Source organism: Hylaeus volcanicus, chromosome 1 (genome assembly GCF_026283585.1).
Source record: "Hylaeus volcanicus isolate JK05 chromosome 1, UHH_iyHylVolc1.0_haploid, whole genome shotgun sequence".
NCBI lineage: Eukaryota > Metazoa > Arthropoda > Insecta > Hymenoptera > Colletidae > Hylaeus > Hylaeus volcanicus.
The window spans coordinates 31,171,070-31,192,399 of record NC_071976.1 but is presented as its reverse complement, the minus strand read 5'-3'; the positions used below and the strand labels follow the sequence as shown (position 1 = coordinate 31,192,399).

Below are 21,330 nucleotides of genomic sequence, written 5' to 3'. Positions count from 1 at the left end.
GTCCTTTTGGAAGTTGTATAGTCCCTCTCGACCGTTCGGTTGCGATGTTAGCTCGGTGTCATGGGTCCGGTCGTCTTAAAAAGCGGTCGAAATCGGAGATACCGCCCTGTGTTACGGAGCTCGACCAGTTATAGTCGGCCGCGCGGTAACTAACCGAGTCTTGGGACCAAGGCCATCCGGTCACTTCTCATCCTTCTCTCTTCCCCGCTCGTATCCCAGCCCGTTCCTCTTGCCGGGTCCGTCCAGAGGGCCCTCGGGGTCCGAGGAAGCCCCCTTGCCTCCTGGGTCCTCCGTCGACACCCTCTGTGCCCCTCTCCGCCGTGGCGGCGAGGATCACCGCTCTCGCGAGTCTCCCCCTTAGCGATCACGGCTAACCGACCAACCAACCACCTTCCATGCCGAGGTATCCCGTGCATTCTTGGAGCCCCGTCGACGCGACGCGACGCGGATCGGCTCGTCCCCGACGAGTCCGTGTGGAGGAACCGCGAGGTCTCTGAGGGAGGAAGGGATCCCGGGACGAGGAGTCGGAGAAAAGGGGAATGAGAAGGCAAAGATCGCGGGTGGCAGCGACCAGAAGGAACAGCAGGAGGAAGAAGATGAAGAAGACGAAGGAGAAGTTAAGGAGTCACGAAAGAGGGGGAGGCTGGCCAGAGGATGATAGCGGAGGCGGTTGGCGGAGGGCAGATTTGAACCTAACTTTTACTGCACCCTACGTGGGCGAGTTCTCTCGCGGGAGATCTCTAGAACCTTCCTTCGGGGCCTCGGGCCTCGACCCCACGATCACGCAGCGACATCATTGACTCAAAGTATTTCAATGGCTCCAACGAATCGGTATATTCGTAAACGCTCCGTGCACGCGAGCGAAAATCGTACGGTTCCCCGACAACGTTTATTCTTTTCGTTCTTTCCGTTTCCGAACCGAACGGATGCCAGGTATCGAACGAAATTTGTTTATTTATGTATTTCTATGAATGAGAATTAGACAAGGGACAAGGGGTTGTCGTATTTCATTTCCTTCCAACTTTTCGTTTCTTGTTGTTTTCGTTTGCGCGTCGTAAAAGCCGGTGTCGCCCGCAGCCGAGAACACGCATCGACACACCGGTAACGTAAATCGTTCGCGTAACGATTGAAAAAAACCGTTTGAAACACGCGTCAGGATCTTGAACCGACCGAAACCGGACGCGAGTCTTCCATCTTTCTTCTGTCCGATACGTTGTTCGGCGAAGCCGGTATTCAGATTCAACGCGAATCGCGAAGAAGTCGAGCTCTCCGGCCGAGTACCGTTCGATCGGCAGGGAGTCGCTTAAAAATTCTTTTCCACGGATCGCGTGGAAAAATGTAATTTGATGCAAATGCGATCGAACGAAGGCCAAACTGTCGCCGACGGTGATTTGTAACGGCGCGTTGTAACGAGAGCTACGCGAAAAACCGCGCGAAACGGCTCTCGTCGATCGCAACGGCCCTTTGTTGCCGCAAGATAACGCGAGATTCTCGTACCACGCAAAGTCACCTCGAGAAGCTCTGTCTTGTCCACCTCATTCGTTGGACGAATGAAATCAACGACTAGTTGGTTATTCGACCATGGAATGTTGCGTTGTACCATACGAAATTTCGTTATTCAGAAGAGCTACTCAAAAACATGAATGTGGAAACAACGAAGATGACGGAAGGGGTCGAGTGGATCTTAAAATCCGAAGGATCGCGATTCGAAGGCTTCGAGAGGGCCTGCTCGACTGGATGAAATTCCTCGGTACGAAGAATGATTCGAAAAATGTATCGCTTTATCAGGCTCGACTGCGGGAACGAGAGTAAACGTTTTCCACGGTGGAAAAAGCTACTGCTCGTGTTCCGTGAAAATTACAGAGACTACGGGAACGCGGTAACGCGCGCATTAGACGCGTCGAGGTTGAGCCGGGCCTTCGAGGTTGATTGGGAGCAGCAAAGATGGAAAGCGGATACCTACGCATCGCTCTCTGACAAGGTTGCGTCGACCACTGTCTAGTCGAAATAATATTGGCGGTCTTGTGGGCACATATCGTAGTGGTTCATAAGGAGGCGAGAGCTTGTATATAGAGAGAACCGTCTACCAAAGAGGGGGAGGAAGGGTTCCAAGGAGCCGGTTGGCCAACGGAATGTGGCTTGACCGGCCGACCATCCCCCGCCTCCTCTACCATGAATCCATCGGGAACGAGAGAGAAAGAAGGAGAGCCAGATAGAGGACTGGCCCAACTACCTTTGGATCCTAATGGGCCCCATTGGGGTGCTCGAATATTCTTTCGCTATCTCCTGGGTATCTTCGCCGTGAGATTTGTAATCCGGGAGATGCGCCGTTTTTTTGACGTCCCCCTCAAGTACCTGCTGTTCCATGATTTTCGACGTCCACGAGCCGAAGAGGGGGTGGGGTGGGGGGCGGTGGGGAGACAAGTCAATATCGTTTTATTGCCTAGACTCGGGGAAACGAAGCGTGATCTATCTCTGGTAAAACGAACGCGATTTATGCGTTTGAACGTGCGATTAGGCAGCCAGATAGGAGCCGCGCGTATTATTGCGAGTCTATCTTGATCTGTCGCAACCGTCGAAGGTAATTGCAACTTCGCCGGCACGATTATCTCTCCGTATGGGCAAGAAGGCAATAAAAGTGGCCGCGAACTATGCGGCTGTCCATTCACGATGCCGAGATGCTGCTCGAAGAAGACGCGTTCAAGATCTACGCGCCTCCCGAGCAACGTTTCCCAATCCTTTCCACTCCGGATCACTTCTCGTCGTTCGTTTCCATACCGAGTAGTCTTTACATTTGATCGTTTGATTATCCGAACATTTTTACTTGTATTTTATTCAGCGTTAGCTGGTATCGAGAAATAAAACAAAATGGAGTCCATGGACTATACCGTTCAACAAACTTGCAACAAACTACGAACCGCCGATATTTTAGAAATTACGTTGAATCACGTCGGTCGATTCAATGTTGCTGTTTATTCAAAGTTCGAAACTCCGAACCGGTACAGGCCAGTCCGAATAAAACTCTGCGACGCTACTCAAAGAAGTTTCGCAACTGGTCGTGGGGCCGGTAGATCAGCTTTCCGCTCGAGTACCACCTAAATTTATTCCACGAACGTTCCGTGCATTCGAAAGCCCCGCGTATCGTCCGTGGAATATCAGGCGGTTTCCACATTTTCGGCAAATAAACGTGGCTTCCACCGACTCGAAACGGACGGGAACGGAGAGAAAGAAGAGAAACCGGACACGAAAAAAATTTGCCTCGCTAATTGCAGAAACGATTTCGCGTTACGTCACTCCACGGTGCAAATAAGAGACACGCGGCACCAGAGAAAACGTTCGTTCGAATGATAGATGACGAATAAAACCAACGTACGACGATCTATTCGGAACGTTTGTCAATCTTTATACGTACGTATTTTTCAGGGATCATTTCATCGATGGTATAGAATCATGGGTTGATGGCGGAGAGGAAGGTTCCAAAAGTTAAATTCCGAAGAAATTTTTATAGAGAAACATATTTTGGATGAACTAACTCTTAGTCATCGAGTGAAGCATGAACTTACGACAACAGCGACAAATAAAAAGGTAAGAGTATGCGGGACACACCATTCGTGAATTCCTTCGAATTTCAGCGATGGGACCGTAGTCCCCTTTTCGTTCTTCTTTCTGAGAAGGCTGCGATCGTTTGGCAGTTCGCCTTGCCTCGTAAGCAAGCGTGACAAGCGTAGACAGCCGTGCCAATTATTTACACAATAACTCACGTTCCTTGGTATCAATAAACAAACTGCAAACACGCGAGGCGTCGGTTTGATCGTTTAGCTCGAGGATGGGGACCCTGTGGCCAAAGGAACGCACACACACGGTCTTTCGAGATGCCCGGCGTGGCTTGTCCCCTCTTTTTTGTCAATTGTTCATCTTCTTCGTTCACGAGTTACAAGGGATTTCGATAAAACGTTATATCCAAGTTCGACCGCCTTGTTTCCGTCCTCGACCGTCGTCACGCTGTTCAAGTACAACTTCGTGACTATCGTTGATAAATCTAATCGAGGACTATGATTCCCTCGCAATTTGTTTCTCGACTACGAGAAGCGTGCACGCACGAAAGCTCGCGATCCGATCGGCGGGTCGCTGGAAAGTTCCTGAATCTCCACGACAGCCTCTGGATATTGTTACCGATGTAAATTGCCGAGCGTTTGCTCTCTACGGTTACGAAACGAGCAACTGGTTAACGTTGCCGCTCGTTGTCGCGATAATCCAGAGCCCGACTCGAAGGCAATGAATTATCCGTCCAGCGAGTACTTCGGAAGGCAACGGATCTATTGCACCGAATAATTGCAAATGCTGTGACATTATGACGACGATACCGTCGGAGAACGTCCACCATGTCCGTTACCAGCAGACAATGATCGATGCTCTTTCGCGAAAACTTCGTCTCGTTAATGCCTCGTCTTGGTATTATCGCGCCGGGTTCTGCTTTCCACTAAATTAGGAGAATTTAAACCTGTAAGCGTTCGACAATGGTTTTCGCAAGTTTTTAAAGCTAATCAGAGTTCTAAGAAAAAACATTCTAGGCTGGAGTGTAAAATTTTGTCCTGAAATTCCGATAGGAAAGACGCTAAGCGACGATCCCTCGAATTTCGATCACCGACGATCGACGGAGCCCTGGGATTCCCGTGTCGAGGCAACCGGTGCTGGTTCTTCCAAGTGAAACGATGCTCCTGTCCGTGAATTTAGAAAGGTCGACAACCTTCTAACGCAAGACACCGGTTAATCTGGTACCTGGCGCTACGCAATGGAAAATCCCCCGGTTTCGAGTCACCGTAGCCGCCATCGAACGAAAAAATGTGAGGATATTTCGGATCGCGTTCCTCGATCGCTGTTCGCGCAAATCGAGCGGCGAGCGGCGTTTTTTTAATTGTTCCGTCCAATTACGATGGCCGCTGGTGAATAACTGAAAACTACCGGGGGCCCCCGTAAGAAGAATGGGACAGTCGTGCCGATTTAACGAGGCATCGCGAACAGTCTCGGGTGACGGTAGATGGCGGCGATTTAATCGCGGCTCTTTCGACCGCGAAGCCGACTCGCTCGCGATCAACGAAGGTATTGTATTCCCCGAAAAGGATCTGTCGCGCCTAAAGATAGCGCCAGCGAAATAGCTCTCTCCTGGATAACCCGTTTCTCGCGATCCATTGTTCGGGGCGAGGGAAAGAACGAAGGGGAAGAGCTGGCTCTCTCTCTCGACCCTTGATGAAAATTACATTTTTGTTTCCTAAGGCTAAAGACTGGGAAGTAAAAATAATTTCAATCGAGAGAACAATTTGAACTTTCGTTCAACGGTTAACAAGAGAGACGCCGAGCGAGCGTATAATCGCGCGCGATTCCTCGAATTATGTCAGCCCTGTGCAGCAAGCGTCGATCGATCGCGGCACCCTTTATTTTCAACTCCCGAGCGGTTTTACCGGCTATCGGTCGGAATACCTGTTCGAGCGAAAAAAATCCGTCTGCAAATAGCTTCGAGAAACCCGCAGCGATCGCCTCTCATCGCGGACAGCACCTTTAAGGGGGTCTCCTATTCTAGAAAAAAAATTGATCCCTGTTCCCTTGCACTTGCTTGAAGACTTGCATTTGAAAAATAGAGAAAAACGTTTCGAAATTATTACATAGACATTCGAAAAATTGGCGAGATCCGGCGCAATCAGAGGTAAACTATCCAATATTTACTACCGGAGTACCTCGACTACTTATTTTTCTTTTCAAACATTCAACCCGTTTTTGTGTGAAATTGTGCTACTTTTCTGTAGTCGAAAGCGAGGTTTGCTAGTGCAACATATTTCCACGATAAATCAATATTCCTACACGACCAAAGGCATGCATTTCATTGAAGCATATACAAACAGATCAGTGTCGAGTTCGAGAAAGTTATCATCCATAGCGTACGGGTAAAAAATTGAAAGTTTCAGAGTGGAAGATCCCTTAAGTCTCGTAACGGCCGCGGAGATGGTTTGCGCGGCGTTGCACGGAGTGCAAGCAGAAAAATGGAGAAAGAGGGACGGACGAGCGTAGGCACATCCGGATGAACGTGCGTAAAACTGAAGCGACGCCGGTTACCGTAGAACCGAAGGACGGGAACGTCGGGGACGAGAGCGGAGACGTCGACGCAAGCGGCGAGGACAGAAGAAAAGAAGCAAACGAAGGAAGAGGCGGAGGAGGAGGAGGAGGACGACGACGACGACGACGAAGTAGAAGAAGAGGAGGAGTACGGCGAGATTCTCTGTCGGAGGGTTTGCCGAGGAGGTCCAGACCAGGCTCCATCTGCATAACCGGTATATACCGGCAATGTAGACTGGCACGAAGGTAGAATCGAGCATGTTCCCGGCACGTTATATCGCTCGCCTCGTCCTCGAGCAACGCGAAGTCTAGAGGGACCTCGAGGCGGTGGAAAGAAGAGAAACGAGAAGCGCGGAGAAGCGTTGCGAAGAGAACCGAAGAGAACCAGCGGAGAGGAGCGAAGGGGCACGGGAAGAGGAGGTTGGGCACTCGTGTAGAGTGCCTTCGAGAAGGAGTACACACGCGGTGCCCCTCTGCCTGCCAGCGAAACTGGTAGAGAGAAAAGCGTAGGCGCGAGTACCCGCCGACCGATGACATCATCGGTGTTCAGCCTCGAGTCATTCTCCCGGCAGAAGTGTCCGCTCGCTCTCGAAACTCTGTAGAACGCTCCGACTCGAACGATCTCGATTTTTCACCGGACTTGTTCCGAGCTTCCGTTCGGTTCTGGCGCCCGTCGCCGATAGAATGCGTCGGAGATAACTCGGCTGCTTCTCCCTTCCACCTCTGTTCGGCCTCGAACAATCTCATCGTTAGATTTCTTTACAGTTGCCGAATATAAGTAACTTGATAATGACAAAATTGGATATCCGAGGCTTTCGGTCGTAAACATGTTGAAATTTTTCGTTTGAACTCGAAGGTACGCGTGCTCAGAGAAGCGGAATCGTTCGGAGCGGCCGCCATCGGTCGCGTCGGACACTCGTTACTTATCTAGTCGTTCGGAGACTTCAACACTCCGACAGCCGCAACCGCAATGTCGGTTTCCCGGCGACGCGACGATCTCGACCGTTGCTTCTTTTATTCTTCGACGCTTTGTTTAACCTTTCCTTCTTACATTTCCATCTTACTCGCGAAAACTGATCTATCGTGAATCGTGAAACTACCATGAACACACACTTTGGTGAAAAATGTGTCTTACTTATTCGATTGCTTGTGTTTCCGTAATAAAATTCCTTGCGAAACGAACGAAAAACATTTCTGGTTCCCTTTTCTCTTTTACTCGCGTAAAGATGTCATCGATCGATCTAAAGACCGTCGACGTTCGACGAAATGAAGCTGTTAACCCGTGGGATTGACCTTTCAGATTCCTAATCGTATGGAAATGTGAAACGGTATCGCTCAGAAAACGTTAGAACGTTAGAACGAATTCTCTCGTGAAAGCATCGATGGACTCGTTCGCGAAAGGTTCCGCGGGGAATTTTTACGCGACAACCAACGTTTCATTCAATTTCGTTTCGTTTCGTTTATTCGACGCGATGCGTCCTTTGGTATGGAGTATAAGAGAGGTTGGAAGAAAATGAATACTACGTGACGCACGAAACGAATACCGTACGATATGGGTAACAATATACTGTACAAAGAAAGAAAATGATGAATTATGTATTGAAGAAGTATCGAAAAGAATAGCAAAAGTAATTAACAAGAGGGGCTAGCAATCGCCACAATGAGATACAAGTAATTGAATGCATTGTAAAGCGACGAAGGTTTGCGAACGAGAGGACGAATCGGTGGATTCCAAGCTGAGACAAAGAAATTCAATTTATGCGAAATATGGGGGCGGTTGATCACCTGATTTACTACCTTCTGCACAAGGAACAAGTCTATTCGTTGTTTTCGTTAAATATACGACGACGAGGACGATACGTTTCCAGAGAAATACGTTTTCACGTCGGCGCGTCAAAGACTCGCCACGGGACAGGAAACGTTAACTGGAAAACCGTCGAGGGAAGGGGAGGGGTCTCGAAGAATCGAAGGGTCCCTTTTGAAATTTTACCTGAGACGCGTAATCGGTGGAAGGATTCTAAAAAAAAAATAGTGGAGGACGGGCCCAGCCTAATGGTACAGCCGTTGGGAAAATATCGACCATTGTATCTCGCGGTAGAGGGTACGAATCTTTCTCGTAGACCACAATGACGTTTATATCCGTTCGAAATCGACGTTTCCGCGACTCATCGTAACGTTCTTTTCCTTTTCGTCGCGAAAGACGAAGAAAGTAACGTGAAAATTCTATCCTGCACTTGTTCTGGAACCCGTTGTAGCATGGTTCATAGCCGGAAGGTTCATCGAAGTGCACGCTCCACTCGAGGCCCATTACAAATATACCTGGTTTTTATGACTCGAAACCCGTATCGATCTATGACTCTAGGGTCCCATAAACCGAACCGTATCTGTGGCTATCGCTTGCAGTCGTAACGTTGCTCTTTTCTCTAGCTAAATCTGTCGTAAATGATTCCAACGGGATGATCAAATCGACCGAACCACGTTCTATAAAATAATTCGGGTGTAACTGCAATTCAATAATTCTCAGAGACTGCCGAATATTGGACCTTGATCGATCAAATAATTTCATTCCATTCATCGTCTACGATTCGATTGCAATTTTGCTCATCTCCGACTGGCAGATATCAACGAGTAGTAATAATTTTAAGCCCTGTCGACCACTGGCGAAACAAAGAATCTTCTCGCGACTCATCGGCCGCGTTCTTGCGTGGACATGGACCAACTCGGTGCGAATACTCGAGCAAACCTGTTTTAATGTCTTTTCGAGTTTTCAGCGAGACATGCGCCGAGTCGGACAGTGTCGGTGATTTTTCAACCGACGTAGAACGCAAACACGAAATCAGCGGTGCTTGGTTACGACGTAGGAGAGACGAAATAGTTTGATCGCCGTTGACGAGCGTTTGCGAAAGGAATGCTTGCGGAGAGGAGCGATCGTAAGAAAACGCGGGAGCGTCGGGAACCTCTCTAAACTCGAAACCTGTGCCGGGGCCGTCACGAATAAGGGGCGAGACATCCATAAACTTACTTTGGACCTCGGGGGCTCACGGGGGTTCTGGGTAGGTTTTTCTTTTTACCGGGCCAGGCAGGTGCGAACCGATTTCTATAGTCTTCGCTCGGTAACGGCCGTCCTTCGTGCCAACCGTCCACGAAGGAGGAGCTTCTGCCGAACGAATCTTCTCGTTGGATCCAATTAGAAGGAAACCTTCCAGACTTTCGACCGCGCGACCGTCAACGATACAAAAATAAGTATAACAACGACAAGAAAATTAAGCGTTACAACAACGGTAAGAAAAAAGAAACCATGCTTGATCCGAGTGTGAGCGAATCCAGCAGGGAATGAGAACCTCGATTTTCGAGGCGTCTCTATTGTTTTCGAAATGCGTTTCATCGAGATGGCGTTTTGCACGGGACTTCCTGCGCGGTAGGTTTCGATGCTTGCGATCTCTAAGGGACGAGAACCATTTGTTCGCGGAGTAGTAGGCGATTTTCCCCGAGATTCGAACGCCTTTGAAATCGGGCCGAGCACGTCGCGATGCGATCGACGCCAGAGAAGCCCGCTTGAAATAATAAAAAGTCAGGTGTTCGCGATGAAAACGGGAGAAACGTCGAGAAGCAAGGACGACGCACATCCGGCGGAAGTCGAAGGGCGTCGGCTCGTGACGCCGACGCGCTGCGCGCAGGGTTGAATTAGCTTTGTACCTGAGCAGGCCTAGCCGAGGTATCAGAACAGGGGTATAACAGTACCGATCCTTTCGAAGGATTCTTCATCGAAGCGAACAATAAAAATCGTCCTTGACCGACCACCGTCGCCGATTAGGCTCTCAAAGCAACGGCGGAAATTCCCTTCTGGAAATCCTCTTAAGCGGGCTTAACGATTGTTCGTAAAGTCATGGAAATTATTAATCCGTTCCCGTTCCGTCGCCCGAGCAAATTAATACCGACAATCTGTCCGCTGACCGGGATCGAGGTTTTCCAGAGTAGGCCTCGATCGATGATCTCGTCCATGGCGAAACGAGCATGCACGATGAAACGAAGAAGCACGTATTCTCACGACTGAATTTCTCGCGTGAGTCACAAAACCGATGTCGACGACGACCTTCGAGGACCTGGTGCTCAGGGCAAGCCGATACGCATGCGAAATTTCATTCACGTAAGCGTCACGTACGGCTCGACGTTGCAATAACATTCCGAGAACAAGTTGGGGTCCGAAAGCTTGCCGACTCTTTGTTACCCGACGTAGCCGAAAAAGAACGACTTCCCCCGAAAAAGAAGCGTCTCGCTAATTCCTTTCGTTTAGCTCTTTACCTGTCCCCGAAGGAATCAAAAGCAGACGAGTGCCGTGCCGTGGGTGCAGAGTTAGCCAGACGTTTATTCGATCCTGCAAAAACTCTGTAACACTTTCTAAATTGAAATCGAAAGAATTTCTGGCGGGAGAACGGACAGCGAGTGACGCGATGAGGCACCTTGGCAACGAGTATTCAATTATTCGCGGAAATCGTGGTGCATCGACCGTTCGGAGATCGCTCTTTCGTCCTGGTCTTTATCCGCGTTGAAATTATGCCAGTACATTATCCGGCCGCGCGCATACCTTCCGTCACGGCGCTGCCTTTCCCACAAACTGAAAATGGATGACACGTCTAGACGCGGAACTTCCCAGGGCTCACTTTCAGACAGCGGAACCGTTTCTACGTCGTTCAAGGAGGCGTATCTTTTAGGGTGCATTAATGTTCTCGAACGCAACGGGCGTCGTACCGAAAAAACCGAACGCTTTCCATTCCGATTGCGAAGCAACGTCTCGCGGGGGTCTCGGGGCTAATTACTTTTTCGCTGTGCCCTCGATGGAGCTTTCTCCGAGCGAAACTGATTCCGTTCTCGTCAGAGATGGGCTGAATCTTATTCGAATACTAACGATAGTCGCAACATTCGAATTTAATATTTTCCGCGAGCTAATCTTTCTACCTTACGCTGTTATATTACCACCCTCTTTATTATCGAGAAAACCGTCTTGCCCATCTTATCGAGAGGCGTCTCGAACGGTCGATGATTTGGCGCCTAACGAGTGGTTCAATCGCGAGCCTAAAAATACGTTTTACATTCCACGCCACGTATCGCCAATTAGCGAGCAAGGCATGCGGATGGCGAGTAGTTGCGTGTCGCAATTTTTCCGCGGTAAGAACGGACGCGTCCGGGTCAAAGTATCGCTCGTCGAGTCGCGATCGCATTCCGTAACGCGTTACGAGAGACTCCTTCGACCAGGAACGAGTTCAACAGAAGAAACACGAAATACGTATATGTATCGTGTCGTATGGTAAGTAAGTTTTTCCGTGGATTGTACGATGCAATCCGTACGTCTTTTCGTTAGGTGATTATTGGCAGCGTAAACAGAGACTTTGCTCCGTCGTCGTATCGATCACCTGAGAAATCCATCGTTTCCGCAATTGATTGTTTTTAGCAGCGCGCAACTTCGATTTTACAAACAATGTCATTGAATAATTAGAATACTAACGACGCTAATGCAACGGTTTGTTTACTTCGATTAGAATACGTGAAATGCTATAAAACAGTGGTTCTCAAACCTTCTCGTAGACCCTCTCGACGAAGAAAATATGTCGTACACAAAACTTGTTTGCAGCAATAGGAGAATCGAATCTAAAAAAAAAGAAAAACGAAATTATTTCAATTTCCAAATTGCTATGCCCCCTCGAGCGCGTAGAACGGGTTACGAAATTCGTGGAGAAACCGAAGCAAAGGCGGGTATCGCCGAGGCACGCACGAGATTCCCACGCAAGGTGTACCGGATCTTCCCCACGAATTCTCGTATTCCGTTGCTAATAGATTCGAGAAGGGTCGACGAACACTTTCGAGCAGGGGGACCCTTGGCGTTTCCACGAGGAAAAGTACCGAGACCGAAGGAAATCACCGGGTTCCCTGCACGGATCGGTAAGTGCGGCCACGATGGGGCTCGCGATAACCGTGGATGTCAAGGCGGTTGCGAACAGGATTCGTCCTGTCCGTACGTAAACTACGCCCCGAGAAGCCCTGGAGGGATATTCGAGAAGGGCCGTAGCCTGGCCGTGCGAGAAATGTTTGCGGCTCGTCGTCGGGCGTTCGTCGTCGACGACGTCGAGGATTTTCTTCGAAAAACGAGAGGACGGAGCGGCTACGTTGGTACGTACGAGGCCGAGCCTTCACCTCGATCGGCGGTGTACACACGTACAGGATACGCGCACACGGCCAGTAACGACTCGACGGAGAGAGAAGGAACGAGACACGTGGAGAATCGTGCAAAACGCAGGAGAGAGTACAAGAGGAAGACGAGAAACGGTTGAAGGAGTGGGAAGGTGCAACGACGGTCGAGGCGAAAGGGGAAGGCGCGAGAGATCGGTAGAGGGGTCATTGGTTGTTCGTTGCGCACTCAACGTATGGGAATCGTTATGGACCGACTATAGTCGTTGGAATGCGTTCTTTTTTCCTTTTTGTGTCTCCCCATATACCTGGCGGGCTGGTCTCTGGTCCGTTGTGGCGGTGGCGGCTCTCGCGGACAATCTCGTCGACCGGCGACCGGCTAGAAGGAAAAGGCCAGCGGATTCGCGCCGCCTTCGACCACGCCACGCTTCCACGAAGGATGGACTCGATGTGGATATCGAGCGCACACGCTCCAGGAGTCGAGGATCAACGGATACGGGACAGACGGACGGAATCTATCACCGCGGGATAGCGGGTGACGAACGCCGAACGCGTACACGTCGCCACGGAAGCACGAAACATGGATCGTGGATCGGACGTGAAAATCGACGACGTTGTGCTGAAAGAGGAAGAAGAGGCTTCGGTTCCTCCGCGAAACCCGAAGAAAGTGGAAGAGACGTCGACGAGGATCGGAGTCGGGAAAATCGAGGATGGTCGAGGACAAAGAATCGAAAAAAGAGGCGGTGCGAGTCAACGATTACCCTGTAGAAAAGGAGGAACAAGAAGATCACGAGACACCGACGAAGGAAGGATCGCGAATAGGAAGGCGAGGGAGAGAGGCGACGCGATAAAGAACGAATCGGCCAGGTAGAGGGACAGGGATGCCGCGGTAATGCTCGAAGAGAGCCGGCCGAACAAGAAGACCGACCAAAGATGGGGATGGAGAGAGGAGAGGAGCGGAGAGGAGAGGAGAGGAGAGGACGATACAGAAGACGTAGGTAGGACAGGTAAATACATAGTCGACTCGTGGAAAGAAGAGCGAGAGAAACGTCGGGGGCAGAGGGGAACGAAGAGGAGAGACTCGTTCTTCTCGTATGTATGCCGACGCCGACGGTTCGGTTCGGTGACGTCAGGACGTCGATTTGAACGGGCCAATGGGCTTTCGAAGCGAGCTCGAAGACGCCGAGAGGAGTTGGAGGGGTCCGCGGCGCCCCGAGGGGGGCTGTGGGCTAGGGGATCCGGGGGGCCCGGGGACGAGGCAGACTCGAAAGGTGCGTGCGGCCCAGGACGTGGGGCGCGGGGCCAGTTGATCAGTGAGTGCGGTAGTGATCTCATCTCGTACCGCGCCAGGTGTGACTCTTCTATCTTTCCTCCTCTTTCGGTCCCCGAGTCTATGTGCCCTTGGGAAGACGGAGGAAGAAGCAGTACCGGACTTAAAATTCACGAATCGACTTCGATCGTCCTCTGCTTCGAGCAACGACAGGTATGACTTTTCTTTTACACGCTGAAATAACGTTGCAAAATGTATCCTCGACGAGACGCGGTCAAAGTTGAAATTGAGCTCGATCGTGTCTCCTACGACTCCAAAATTTCTATCTCTCGAGTCGATCGTTTCTCTGCCCGAACAATGCGAGAGATCGAACAGGATTCAATTAGTTTACGGTCGAAGAGATACGATACCTTATAAAACGCGTTGCGCTTTGTATAATTAAATACATATATTTATCGTGCACCCTTCAATTATATTTCGCATAGAGGACATAGGTCCGTCAATAGTAACGATACGTGATTCTCGGCCGACGTGTACAACAAGGTCGAGGCGAACCTTGCCGCATTCGCAAAGTCGACGCTTCGCATTCTTCTCTAATCTCCTGTGTTATCCGTTGCTCCGTTATCGTTGCTCTCTTGAAAGGACGCGGGCTTTTCCGTTCGTCTAGATCGCGTCTTTCGAGGGCCGAGAAATATTCGCGGTTCTGCATTTACAGACGCTACGTGTCCGTTTCTCGGTGTCTTGGCTCTTCGCGCTTCTCTGAGCGTCTGCTCGTTGCCGATTCGCACCGTTTCGCGTGCGAATTTCCGCGGCCCTCTTAGCAACAGGTTGCACCCGTCCGCCGTGGAAAAACAAGAGTCGCCCGAACGCTTTTGTTCTCTGTGCTCTCTCCTACGCTCGAATTCGCAACGGTTTCGGGTCTAGTTCGTTACGATTCGAATACTTACTCCTCTCCGTAACCAAAATATTTTCCTAACGACATCAAGTTTGAATCGGTTAACCGATTCGTAAATTCGCGTCGCTCGGGCGAGACGCGACATCCTTATCGACGCGACACTAATTCGAAGTTGTTCTCACCTTCAAGCTGGCGTTAGCGCGATACCGTAACAGCCAGCCGTAACGCGTAATTAATAACGCGCGACTCGTCCACTCATTAATTCATCCGTGCCACGAGTAAGTCTTTTTTCCTAGGATTCGAAACCGCTATAAAAGGAAACGTGTAAACGAGTTTCGAGGATGGTTCGTGTGCTCGAATCGATTCCTACGAACGCGAATCGCGAGTTCCTCTCCGCGAACCTATTTCGATCGTTTCTTTAATTCTCTAGGAAGCAGCCAGATTTTGTAAACGTTGAATCTTTCGTTAAAACTCGTTGGAAAGTATCGCGAAGCATTCGTCTCGTTTAATTCTTTTTTTCTTTTTTGCTAGACACTCCGCAAGAAAACGTCTTTCCTGCGTCTCACCTTCGACGAGAACGACGGCGTTATAGCATTGCGGAAGCCTGTATCGCGAACGATCTTCAACGTGCCGGCGAATGCATTCGAGATTTGCACGGTAGAGCGAGCGACCGAGAAATAAAACGTAGATATGCATATTACGTGCGTTTGACCGTCCCGCGTGCATAGTACCGATCCGTGAATCCTCGTTGTCGGCGACACCGATTAACCAGCTCGATTCGGTTGGCGCGAATTCATTTCTAAATGGAACCGTTGTGTCGGACAAGCAGCGCGAGGCTCGCGCATCATCCTCGCGGTAACGAACCGTTTCGTCCTTGTACAAATATTTGCGTGAAAAAAAATTGTTTTGCGTTTCGCTCGATCGTCCTCTGAATTCAACGGATTTCTTGTACGTACGTTTCCTCGGCGCTTATCGTGTGCAGACCGATTAGTAACCGCGTTTAACCATTCAAATTCATGCGGAAATAAAGTTTTTTTCCACAAGACTCGCACCGATTCGCTCGATGAATCATTCTGTACGATCTATGGAAATACACACGGAATGCCTATGATTTCCTTAATCGCGATCTAGATACTTTGCGCAGTGATACTTTGATCGATGCGAGGATTATCATCCGATCGACGCTCGCTGCGACGGATGCCATAAAAATAGTCCAAGTCGAAAAACGGAGGAAGAAAATGATGGAAAGACTTTCGGTACCAGTTTACTTCGAAATTTACTAAAGAGATATCGATTCAAGTTTGCTCGCGTATGCTTAAAATGATCGTAGAAGGAATAACAGGTCCTCGAACATAGCGAAAATTAATTATTCGTAGCGTTCCATTGATGTAACGTCTATAATAAATTTGTTGGATTTTTCAGGGGCAGAAAGGAAGATTACAGGGTCGATCGCAAGGCCGCGCGAACGCAAGTCTATTTTTCGCGCCACGGATTCCCGTTCCGGCATGGCAAGGAAATTAAATCAAGCTCGATAAGTACACTAGAAGTGATAATGCCTACGAGAAGCGAAGCGATATTACCTACGACTATCTCGAGTACTCGCGCAGCTGTGTTTGCGTAAACGATTGGATACCGCGTCCGAAGCCGGCCTCGTTAAAGAAACGAATTTACGAATTTACGCGCGCCTAACTCTCGCAACTGAGTTGCCAAAGTCGACCGTTCGACAAACGATTTTCCACTCGAAGGGTAAGTTCGCGATTTGTCGGTTTCGCGGCGGTGTCGTTGCGCAACGGGCTTGAGAACGCCGCGAAGTTCTTGATAAAAAGTACGGTCAATAAGGCGTATCGTGCAAAGACCCTGGCAATGGCTCGCTCGGTGACGGGACTGTTAATTAAATCGTAAACTGTTAATTAGATCGTTACACTGACCAGCTTCTCGGGATCTTGACGCCGGTAGCCGCTCGAGGAACGATCGTCGATTTTCCACGTGGCATCGTTAAGGCAATGAATGCGCAAATTATTCATTTCGAAGCTTCTAACGCGTTATATGTCTAATAAAAATTATAATCCGAACGCGTAGAATAAATGATTACGCTAGCGAAAATTTCATCGCTCGTATCGAATAAAGTATATCAGGGAATCCAATTTGTGTTCGGCGAGGAACGGATAAATATGTTGTTTATTTTTTATTAGTTGTTCGAGGCTTTCGTTCAGATAAGAACTCTTTACCAGTCTCCGTGCAAGTCCGCGTGTTAGTCTAAACGTGATACTTGAAGGAATGTCGAGTGTACAGAGATAAACGGGCCTCTTTGGAGTACCGCGCTATCTATTATCTACACTTATTCGAGTAACATTTTCCAATCTCTGGTTTGGACGAATTCGCGCACGACGTGTCGATCCCGGATCGTTACTTGTTGCTCCACGGCAACGACATTCGCGAAAATCTCGGCGCCGTTTGTTCTCCGTGCGTGGGAAGGTGCGACAATCGGTCGGTTCGGTTGCAGCAGTCGTGGAACAGACGAATGGAGCGAATCGAAGGCCGGCTTATCGTGAAAGATAGGTACTCGGCCGTATTTGCTGTACGCTGTAGGTACGTGACGACGGATTTCGCGGCACGGATAAGGCATATTTCCCCGAGCCGTCGGCGACACCCTGTACCAGCCTCTCCATGTGCGCAACGGACGAAAAAATAAAGAAAATTGAGTTTTAGAAAGTCTCCAACGTTTATCGTCGAATCAAAGCCTTCGAAGCTTTCTGGCTGGTCTTCCTGCAACGCCCGACGCGATAGCGAGCCAGAAATAAACCGATAGTATCGTAGGTGAGTGTGCCATCGTATTTTTTCCTTTTTACTTTCCCAGCTGTTGCTATCGGACGAGCATTGCTATCGGGCAAAACTCGAGCCTTCTGGATTCTCACGCTTCTAGAGATTGCGAGGTCCAAATATGAACGAAAATCGATTACGAAATTTTGTGAGTGTAGCGTTCTCGTTTACTTGAAAATGATGAAATTTGGTACGAATAACCTGTAATAAATTTTCTAATCAAATTTTCTTTCTCGATTGCTACAGATTCGAGTTCGTTTAACATTGAAGAGATTATCGACGTGTTCGCACGCGTAATTTCAGTTGCGGGTTCTCCAACTTCTTATTGTTCTTTGTTTTATTCCTTCGAAGAAAGCTGGAACGATGAGAAAAAGCAAAATAACGCAGCTTGGAAGAATAATTTCACTTCCCAGGTATCCGTTGCTTTTATGGTTATTTTATCTTTTCTATCCCTCGTTTTACAATATTATCTTAATCTTCATTGTATTATTGTCCCGTATTAATTCCCATTTATTATGTTCGACAGGCGAGAGGTTGCAATTGTTAATACTTCGTTACGGAATCTCGATTTAACCTCTAGCAAATACATTCTTGCCAGCCACTAATTATTACATTAGATTACTTATAGACGAACTTGTACCGAAGAAGACCTAAAGAAACAAGGTCGAAACGTAGAAAGAACACCTTCTGGGGCTACCGTTACTTGTTTCGTTTTTTCTTTTCTACCGTAATAGCGCTATTTGTTAATCGAAGGCGTGAAAATTCGATACATTCCGAACTCTGATACCGCGAAAGTTGCGCGGCAACACAGTTTCTTTTTCTCTTTCGCGTTCACTCTCCTTTTTAATGGGATCTTTTGTACTTTCACTGTTACGACGAAACGCGTACCACGTATCTCGGAAACACCGGTGTGTACAGAGGTCGAACGCGATACGACGCGGATCGTTTCTCGCGAACACGTGTACCCCTGGATGCCCCATCGTGGTTTAAATACTGGCTCGTTTAAAGGCGAGCTTTTTTCGTCTTCGGATCGTCCATGTGGAACGTTGCATAGATCGTGGCGCAATCTTCTAAATTATCTGTTACAAAATTCGATAACGTTCCCGAATTCGGCGCGTTTCGATAGCTATCGGTCCAGAAAGTTCGTGCCCGTTTTTAAAAAAAATTCGAAGCACATTTGAATTTTTATATATATTTATTGAATTATGTAAGTAGCTATTTGTTCCGTACCATTTTGTTCCACCTTTCCACCTTTCAAGGGATGTACGTACGTTATTTGTTTTCAACGATTCCGATATATTCGGACCCGCAGCACCCACCAAAAATCGGCATGGACTTTCCAGACAAACCGATACGAGTACGAAATCGTTGTCAAAGGCATCCGGTTTACGAGGCCCGACGATTTCTCGAAAGATCCTGCTCACGGTCACGCGTGGATTTCTATCGCGATCGAAAAGTTGCTCGACGACGGAGAGGGAGCGGGTCCAAGGGGAAGATAATAGTTTGATAATAACATCGAATCCAGACACGAGCGTAATGTAGCGAGATCATAACTTTCTCCGAATGGAAGCTCTTACGAAACGCCATGTACCGGTCTGCTGCCAACTCGACCGAACGAAACGTTGCAGCCTTTGGTATTGCGCTACAATAGAGCACCGCGGATAACGTCACGGACGATAATTGATGATAAAGTCGGCGTTGAAATCGATTTTCCTAGGATCGAACCGGTATCGCAATCGGGACGCGAGCCTTTTCGCGCTATTGATCGCACCGCGCCGATCGGAGAGAGACGACGCATAACGAATAATACCACAGTGTAGTTTATTCGCGAGTTACCATTGCTTGTATTCGAATCAAATTCTGCCCGTTTCAGGTGTACGATCGACGGCCAAGAGTGTTAGTTGCAATTTATCCGCGACGCTCCAAAGAAACCTCCGTTTATCTTTGTGCGCGCGGCATTCGTCGAAGCACGGCTGTTGAAACTAAACACATGGACTTTGCCAGGGATGCGCAGAATTCTATTCGAGTAATGGACGACAAATAATACTAATATACATGGTTAAAATTCCAACTCTTATTCTACGTATAAACGAATAAAGAGTCAAGAGTTACGTCCGCCTTTGAACTTGGAATGGTCGAGACGTGAAAAGCGAGACTCGATGATTTTCAGCCGGAGTATTTACGATGCGAGTAATTATGACGTAACGTCGGTGTTGCGAGTAGATTCATCAAAACCGTCTCGTCCCCGCCCTGTCTCGTTGGCCGGTTTACTTTTCAGTTAAACGATTCTACGACCTAGAGCACACGAGTGCGCGCTCGAGCGAATATGTTATTCCGTACTCCGGCATTTTGTCGCTTTCTCTGGGCGCACCGGTGCTTTCCGCATCGTGTGCTTTCAGGAGGAATGACTTTGGCCTGGAAATGCCAAAAGAATTTCCAGATCTACACGCTCCCCGTAGCCGGCGGCTATCGCGCACCCAAAGACCCGCTCCTGCCGGTTCTGACTTTCACTCCGAAATGTCAACGGCTGGTGGTTCACTTTTCAAAGCCGTGCGCGTATCAATCAATGCGTGGTTACGACGACAAAGGGACGATTGTTGCGAAGCGGTTCTACGATTTCTCCTTCTTTCTGTTGCAGACCGTACGCGCCAGTCGACACGTGGACGCTTGCTCGACGCGAGCACCAGTCGGAGATGGGCAAACTCGTGTTACTCTTGTTATTTATTATATATGGAACCGTGGCCTACGACGCTAGAACACGACGGATCTCGCTCGAACACGGAATATATGTTTTGGACAAACGATTTAGGTTCTTTCGCGTAGTTTGTTCTCGTTCTCGTGAAAATGAAACCGGGCATCGTCGAGCCCCACAGGCTGTGACTGCGGAGCAGGTTTTCGATGGTCGAGGCGATCGGTTGGAACGACGATCTTCCGTGAAAGAATTTCAACGCCTCGGGCTAGACGGGGATCTTGGCGCGGACATTTTCTTTGGTTATCTAGCTGTATGAGTTTTATTCGACATCATAAAGCTAGGTTACCGGAGTTAAGCTCCTCGCCATATCAACTTCAGCGATCTTCTATCCCTTCTATCGTGGTCTTTTCACGCACTTCAAGAATTACACAATGATACGCAACTACCTCCTACGCTACCTGTAGTCTTAAACTGACCGTGTACAAGGGATGTTAAAATAAAGATGTAGCGAGCGAACAATTTTAAATGCACCTCTGTACCTCAGAGGCAAACTATGTTAATTGCAAGATTTGAATTGCTGCGAAAAAATATAATAAAGTATAATACACGATTTACCACTTATCATATCAAACTTCAAAAAATATTACTTGACAGTTTGCTACATAGAGTACCTGCTAGACGTAGTAGTTGAACTCATTTACTTAATCGAATGATTTAATAATTTGTAATTCGTTAGCCTATGCGAATCAATTATGAATGACGATAACGATCTATAAAAAGATCGTTAAATGTTTGATCTACAAATAATGCGATTAATTGCTAATCGTTTTGGAAATAAATTATTTCATTGTAACGACGATCCTATGCACGTGTATCGCGCACCGCATGCGAAATAAATATCAATTCTGACGAAATAGAACAGCATTCCTTGAAATTCCCGAATTTCTAATAAATATTCATCGAGCGAACCGTCGAAAGAAAGTTTTTCCTTTGGAATTCGTAGTAGCTACATCGTAGGCGCTACGATGAATAGAAAAAGAAGAAAATACATCTAACGTGCTCCAAAGATTTCTGTATTCCTTTCGCACGTGAACCTACGGGTTGGGCATTTGTAATTACTAGTAGTGTCATTGCCACGTGACTCGAGTACTTATTGAGAACTTTTCAAAACTTGGTACCGATATTTCTATTTTTTGGGCAGTTAGATAAACGAATAACGATAAATAAATATTTCGTGTCCCAAGAAGATCTAGAATGCAATTCGCTCCGTTTGGGAGGAAAATCGTTTCCCACGTACAGAAGGATGAATGTAACGTTCACTCTTTTCCGATAAATTCTAAGATAAACCGTCATTCGAGCAAA

At 48.3% G+C, this 21,330-nt stretch overlaps 1 long non-coding RNA gene across 1 annotated transcript; it reads left to right on the top strand.

Annotated features, from left to right (window-relative positions):
• Positions 1-16,269: 16,269 nt before the first annotated feature.
• LOC128878716 (uncharacterized) lies at positions 16,270-20,812 on the top strand. Its single transcript, XR_008457470.1, has 3 exons — positions 16,270-17,273; positions 17,523-17,689; positions 19,915-20,812. It is a non-coding gene; the product is annotated as an uncharacterized LOC128878716 (long non-coding RNA).
• The last annotated feature ends 518 nt before the right edge of the window (positions 20,813-21,330 follow it).